The following is a 7,500-nucleotide window of genomic DNA, read 5'->3' as shown; positions in this document are numbered from 1 at the left end:
TTCAAACAGTGATGTTGACGTCTCGCCGCGCAATAGAGTTATGGGGAGCTGGATAGAAATAAAATAGTTCCTTCATGAAACAGACATCTAGTTTCATCACAGCCTCCTGGAAGGATCCACAGCTCCACAGGTAAGAGGATAGCATGTGTACTGTCCCTTTAAAACAACATTGCACACCGTCCTCAGATGAGTCAGCTGTCCACACGTGACGCGTCGGTACAGTGGAACGAGGAGAAGCTCCCAACACGTTCTCCTCTGATATCGTTCCCACAGCATCAAACGGGTTCTAATTGAAACTGACAACGCTGCAGATCTCAAGTTCTCCGGATGACCTCCGAGTGACCTTCAGAGTCAAAACATCCGCACTGAGTCCCCGTGATGAGTTCACGTGAAATTATAATCAATAAAGTCATCACAGATCCAATGGAGCCTTGATTCATGCCCTGAAATGAAGATCCTCTTTCAACAGGAAGCAAATGCACTGAAACATGTTCAATGTGACTAATATCTAACCCATGATATCTAACCCATGATATCTAACCCATGATATCTAACCCATGATATTTAACCCATGATATCTAACCCATGATATCTAACCCATGATATCTAACCCATGATATCTAACCCATGATATCTAACCCATGATATTTAACCCATGATATCTAACCCATGATATTTAACCCATGATATCTAACCCATGATATTTAACCCATGATATCTAACCCATGATATTTAACCCATGATATCTAACCCATGATATATAACCCATGATATTTAACCCATGATATCTAACCCATGATATTTAACCCATGATATCTAACCCATGATATTTAACCCATGATATCTAACCCATGATATTTAACCCATGATATCTAACCCATGATATTTAACCCATGATATCTAACCCATGATATTTAACCCATGATATATAACCCATGATATCTAACCCATGATATTTAACCCATGATATCTAACCCATGATATCTAACCCATGATATCTAACCCATGATATCTAACCCATGATATCTAACCCATGATATTTAACCCATGATATCTAACCCATGATATCTAACCCATGATATCTAACCCATGATATCTAACCCATGATATTCAACCCATGATATCTAACCCATGATATTTAACCCATGTTCTATTTCAAGCTGCTCCGATCTTCTTAAAGCAACTTCTGAAGGATCCCGAGGACCTTCAGACCAAGAGGAAGAAGTAGGGCATTTGTTAGGGACTATTTGCAGCAGCGGATGAATCCACGTTTGGTCCTCGAGGAAGCATAGCAAGTGTGTGTGTGTTCATCGGATCACACACACACACACACACACACACACACACACAGACACAGACACAGACACACACACACACACACACACACACAACTTGTTATTAAATACATTTATCGTGTGAAAAATAGAGTCCCTGAAGCTTTGAAAGAAGTAAACAATATAAAGTAAAGTGCACTTCTTCAGTCTTACGAGACCACGAAGGGAACGACGCCTTCTTTTATGTTGCACCTCTTTTCCCCTCAGACGGGAACGTGGAAACAACAACAACACAAATAAACACGGAGATCTATGACAACACGCTGAGTTATGCAGCAATATGAAGAAGAAGTCTTGTGCAACACGGAGCCTCTAATACTCAGAGTTTAGTTAATTAATGGGACGATGCACGTCATATTTCATGTTGTGTGTGTGTGTGTGTGTTAAGATCATTCTGTCCACACACAGGATGCAACCTGGACTCCAGATCTGAAAATGAGGCCAGACTGCATGGAAGGAAGCAGACATTTGAAGGTTTTCTCTTCTATATTTAACTTATTTTCAAGGCTCTCTGCTGTTAGACAGACGGGATGAGACAAAACCACGTTTAAAAGAAAGAAAGAAAAAGAGAACACGGCGACCTTTCACCGACCTTTCGGCCCCAATGAAGCTGCGAAGGTTAGAATATTATGACTAAAGTTAGACCACATAATCCGGCTTCAATAATAACCTTTAAACGGCTCGACGTGACACAATGGAAACATCCACGAGATCCATATCGTCTGGAAATCTGATTGGACATTATGTGTGAGATCACTGATATCACATCACTGAGATCACTGATATCACATCACTTATATCAAATCACTTATATCAAATCACTGATATCACATCACTGATATCACATCACTTATATCAAATCACTGATATCACATCACTTATATCAAATCACTGATATCACATCACAGATATCACAGACATCACATCACAGATATCACAGACATCACATCACAGATATCACAGACATCACATCACAGATATCACAGACATCACATCACAGATATCACTGATATCAAATCACTGATATCACATCACAGATATCACAGACATCACATCACAGATATCACAGACATCACATCACAGATATCACAGACATCACATCACAGATATCACAGACATCACATCACAGATATCACAGACATCACATCACAGATATCACAGACATCACATCACAGATATCACTGATATCACATCACTGATATCACAGACATCACATCACAGATATCACATCACTGATATCACAGACATCACATCACAGATATCACAGACATCACATCACAGATATCACTGATATCACATCACTTATATCAAATCACAGATATCACATCACAGATATCACATCACTAATATCACATCACTAATATCACATCACTAATATCACATCACTAATATCACATCACTAATATCACATCACTAATATCACATCCTTAACGTAAACACAGAGGCCTCTTGTTCTTCTGTCTCTCTTCCAGAAGTCAGAGAGAGAAGCCATCGCTGTTCTTTAAGAGCCTTTTGGAGAACGAGCTGGTTCACTGTGCAGCGTCCTCAGAGAGGCCTGACAGAAGGACATGTGCGCACACACACACACACACACACACACGCACACACACACACACACACACACACACGCACCTGGGGGCACAGGAGGCAGATGCATTTGCATGTTACACTGGTCACACATCTCTTCTCTCGGACAAAGTTGTGTGTTATATAAGAGAGTAAGTGCTTTACTCCATCTACCTCCACCACCCACACACACACACACACACACACACACACACACACACACACACACACACACACAGAGCTAGCCTCGGTCACGCAGAGATGTCTGATTATTATTTTTATTTATTTTACGGCCACGATGTTTGTTTTCGTGAGGATTAAAATATACTCGTAGAACATGTGATCAGTAGATCATGTGATCAGTAGAACACGTGATCAGTAGAACACGTAATCAGTAGATCATGTGATCAGTAGAACACGTGATCAGTAGATCATGTGATCAGTAGAACATGTGATCAGTAGATCATGTGATCAGTAGAACATGTGATCAGTAGAACATGTGATCAGTAGATCATGTGATCAGTAGAACATGTGATCAGTAGAACACGTGATCAGTAGATCACGTAATCAGTAGATCATGTGATCAGTAGAACATGTGATCAGTAGAACATGTGATCAGTAGATCATGTGATCAGTAGAACACGTGATCGTGACATAATGTTGTTTCTCTGGTCTCTGATCATGTGACTTTGTAAACAACTAATCAGAGTTTAGACCAACAGGATGAGAGCTAGTAACGTTAGCTAGTAACGTTAGCAGCACCGCTAACGGAGAACCAGTTGGTTCACTTCAGTTACATGATGATGCGTTCAGGCTCCGCTCAGTGAACACGAGTACTGGCTGAAGGTAGATAACGTTCTCATGATGCGTTCAGGCTCCGCTCAGTGAACACGAGTACTGGCTGAAGGTAAATGATAACGTTCTCATGATGCGTTCAGGCTCCGCTCAGTGAACATGAGTACTAGCTGAAGGTAGATAACGTTCTCATGATGCGTTCAGCTCCGCTCAGTGAACACGAGTACTGGCTGAAGGTAAATGATAACGTTCTCATGATGCGTTCAGGCTCCGCTCAGTGAACATGAGGACTGGCTGAAGGTAAATGATAACGTTCTCATGATGCGTTCAGGCTCTGCTCAGTGAACACGAGTACTGGCTGAAGGTAAATGATAACGTTCTCATGATGCGTTCAGGCTCTACTCAGTGAACATGAGGACTGGCTGAAGGTAAATGATAACGTTCTCATGATGCGTTCAGGCTCCGCTCAGTGAACACGAGTACTGGCTGAAGGTAAATGATGATGTTCTCATGATGCGTTCAGGTGTAATCTAGTAAAATGAAGTGTTGGTGATGAACTAAAATAAATCCAGATGTCTTCACATGAATATAAAATAGATATTAAAGGTTAATTATTAGCTGTTTAACTTCCTAAAGCTCTTAGCTCAATAACTTCATTAACACCAAGAACGACTATAAATATAATATGTTTTATTTACTCATCATTTAAATTGTATGTTTTAGATCAACAGAAGTTACCACGACGACCACGACGACCACGACAACGACCACGACGACGACCACGACGACGACCACGACGACGACAACGACCACGACGACGACCACGACGACGACCACGACGACGACCACGACGACGACGACCACGACGACGACCACGACGACGACCACGACGACGACCACGACCACGACGACGACCACGACGACGACCACGATGACGACCACGACGTCGACCACGATGACGACGACGACCACGACCACGACCACGACCACGACCACGACCACGACGACCACGACGACGACCACGATGACGACCACGACGACGACCACGACCACGACCACGACCACGACGACGACCACGACGACGACCACGACGACGACCACGACGACGACCACGACGACGACCACGCCGACGACCACGACGACGACCACGATGACGACGACGACCACGACCATGACCAAGACGACGACCACGACGACGAAATGGCGTCCTCATGGCCATTGCATGGTGTCCTCAAGGCGTCCTCATTGCGTTCTCATGGCGTCCTCATGGCGTCCTCATGGCGTCCTCATGGCGTCCTCATGGCGTCCTCATGGCGTCCTCATGGCGTCCTCATGGCGTCCTCATTGCCGTCATCATGTAGTCCTCTTTGCCGTCATCATGGCATCCTCATTGCGTCCTCATTGGGTCATCATGGCGTCCTCATGGCGTCCTCATGGCATCCTCATTGCGTCCTCATTGCGTCCTCATTGCGTCCTCATGGCATCCTCATTGCGTCCTCAAGGCATCCTCATTGCATCCTCATTGCATCCTCATTGCATCCTCATTGCGTCCTCATTGCGTCCTCATGGCTGCATGAGGCATTAAAAGATTGATGCCCAGCCGAGCCCTAAATCATGCATGCAAATGGAAATGTTCTGCTAATGCACATTAAGGGGACATGTGCACTCTTGCAAACACAAAAGCAGATGTTAAAACACACACAGACACACACACAGACAGACACATACACACACACACACACAGACACACACACACACACACACAGAAACACACACACATAGACACATACACACACACACACACACACACACACACAGACACATACACACACACACACACAGACACACACACACACACACACAGAAACACACACACATAGACACATACACACACACACACACACACACATACACACACACAGACACACAGAAACACACACACATAGACACACACACACACACACAGAAACACACACACATAGACACATACACGCACACACACACACACACACACACATAGACACATACAAACACACACACACACACACATACACACACACACACAGACACACACACACACACACACACAGAAACACACACACAGAAACACACACACACACACTGGTGACACAATGCCCTTGTTAGCGATATTAAATCTCTTTTCCGATCGCGTCCTTCAACCCGCGATCGGAAAACCAATCAAGTCTTCAAGGACGCTCCACTTAGTGAAATGTGCTTCCAAGGAGACAAGGAGACAAGGAGACAAGGAGACAAGGAGACGAGGAACCAGGGGATGGGGAGCGCTTCACGGGGAAATCCATTAACCGAACATGTTTAAATCCAACCTTGTTCCTACGTGATCGGCGGTGAGGAGGCGAGGAGACGAGGCGAGGAGGCAAGGAGGCAAGGAGACGAGGAGACGAGGACCCCGCCTGTCAGGGAAATGTGAAGGAAAATGTAGTTTTGGCAGCCGAGCGCTGCCGGTCATCTGGTGCGACTGTGACGCAACCGTCCACCTGGACTCAAAGGTCACTGCGACCTCATGAAAGACGCTTGTTTTCGGGCCATAACTCAGGAATTCATACGCTACTCTGGACGGATTAATCACTTCTGATAGGAGACGATGAGCAGGTGACGGCTGTAACGTTGGGACTGTATGGGCTCTAGATCTCTTATCGATTCGGCTTATCGGCTCTTTTTGTTTATATTGTAGCAAAAAGTAAATTCATGAAAAAATCATCCACATTTCTTTATTATTGTTATTATTATTCTTTTGCTAATTTCAACGCTCTGAAGTCAGTAAAGACACAGAATTCAAAGGATAAAGAAGATCGTATCGTCGGTAAATGTCGATGCGGCAGCATGAACTCTAAATACAAAACACAACAATCACACAGGTGCGAATTAAATCTCAATTCTTTGCGATCGGCTGCATCGGACGTCCCGACTCCGAGCGGTCGGACGCACGATGTTTGGCGAATCGGTTCACGAGACCCTTTTCTAGGGCGACCGACAGGAAGTGGAGAAACAACCGAGGAGAGACGGCAGCGCAGGACGAGCCCTTCGGTGACGACTAGAGGTTCACGAGACATGAACGGTTCATCCTGATCAACTCAGATGTTACGTCTGTTTCCTCTTCAAAGGATTCAAAGAGGCACACAGAATATATTCAACTGTTTGGGATCAAAACAAAGAAATACCAAAACTAAACGGCTGATCCCAGTTTCAGGTCGTCATGTCATCCATCCGCTCATTCAGCTACAAAGGAACAACAACAACAACAACACGGGCGCCATGCTAGCACTCCTTCCATCAGCGGGTGCTAGCATGGAGAACGTGACGTTAGCCAAAGCTAAGCTAGCGCGTTTTGCACTGGAAACTCTGTCAAAATAAAATGTTTAACTTGTACTTCCTGTTTCGCTGGTTGCAAAAAGACAAGATGATGACAGCCGTCATCAAAGATGGCGACGGGCGGATCGCTGGACTCGAGGCTTCAAAAACAACGGGGCGACGTCACCGTGACGACGCCCACGTGGGAGTGACCCCGGAACAATCACCTGTGGATTCAGCCAACAAGCGAATCCACAGGTGAAAAGTGGCACCACCATATTTAAAGAGACAACGCCTCTTTAACTCACTCGTCAGCACTGTTGAACCCCATCAGGCCTTCAACGTGCCTCTGACGGCTGAACACACACTCCTTCATCGTCCTCCATTGTGACGCAACGTCAGTCAAAATACGTGTTGTACCTTTAAGGTATCCTACAAGGCACTGGAAGGACGACGGCCAGAAGAATGTAAACAA

At 44.9% G+C, this 7,500-nt stretch overlaps 1 protein-coding gene across 1 annotated transcript in view; it reads right to left on the bottom strand.

The window, feature by feature from the left end:
- Nucleotides 1-7,500, bottom strand: part of LOC117728810 (SH3 and multiple ankyrin repeat domains protein 2-like) — a 99,076-nt gene that overhangs the window by 41,264 nt on the left and 50,312 nt on the right. The window lies entirely within an intron of this gene.

The sequence above is a fragment of the Cyclopterus lumpus genome, chromosome 3 (assembly GCF_009769545.1).
Source record: "Cyclopterus lumpus isolate fCycLum1 chromosome 3, fCycLum1.pri, whole genome shotgun sequence".
Lineage (NCBI taxonomy): Eukaryota > Metazoa > Chordata > Actinopteri > Perciformes > Cyclopteridae > Cyclopterus > Cyclopterus lumpus.
The sequence above is the reverse complement of the archived record's forward strand: the minus strand, read 5'-3'. Positions and strand labels throughout refer to the sequence as shown.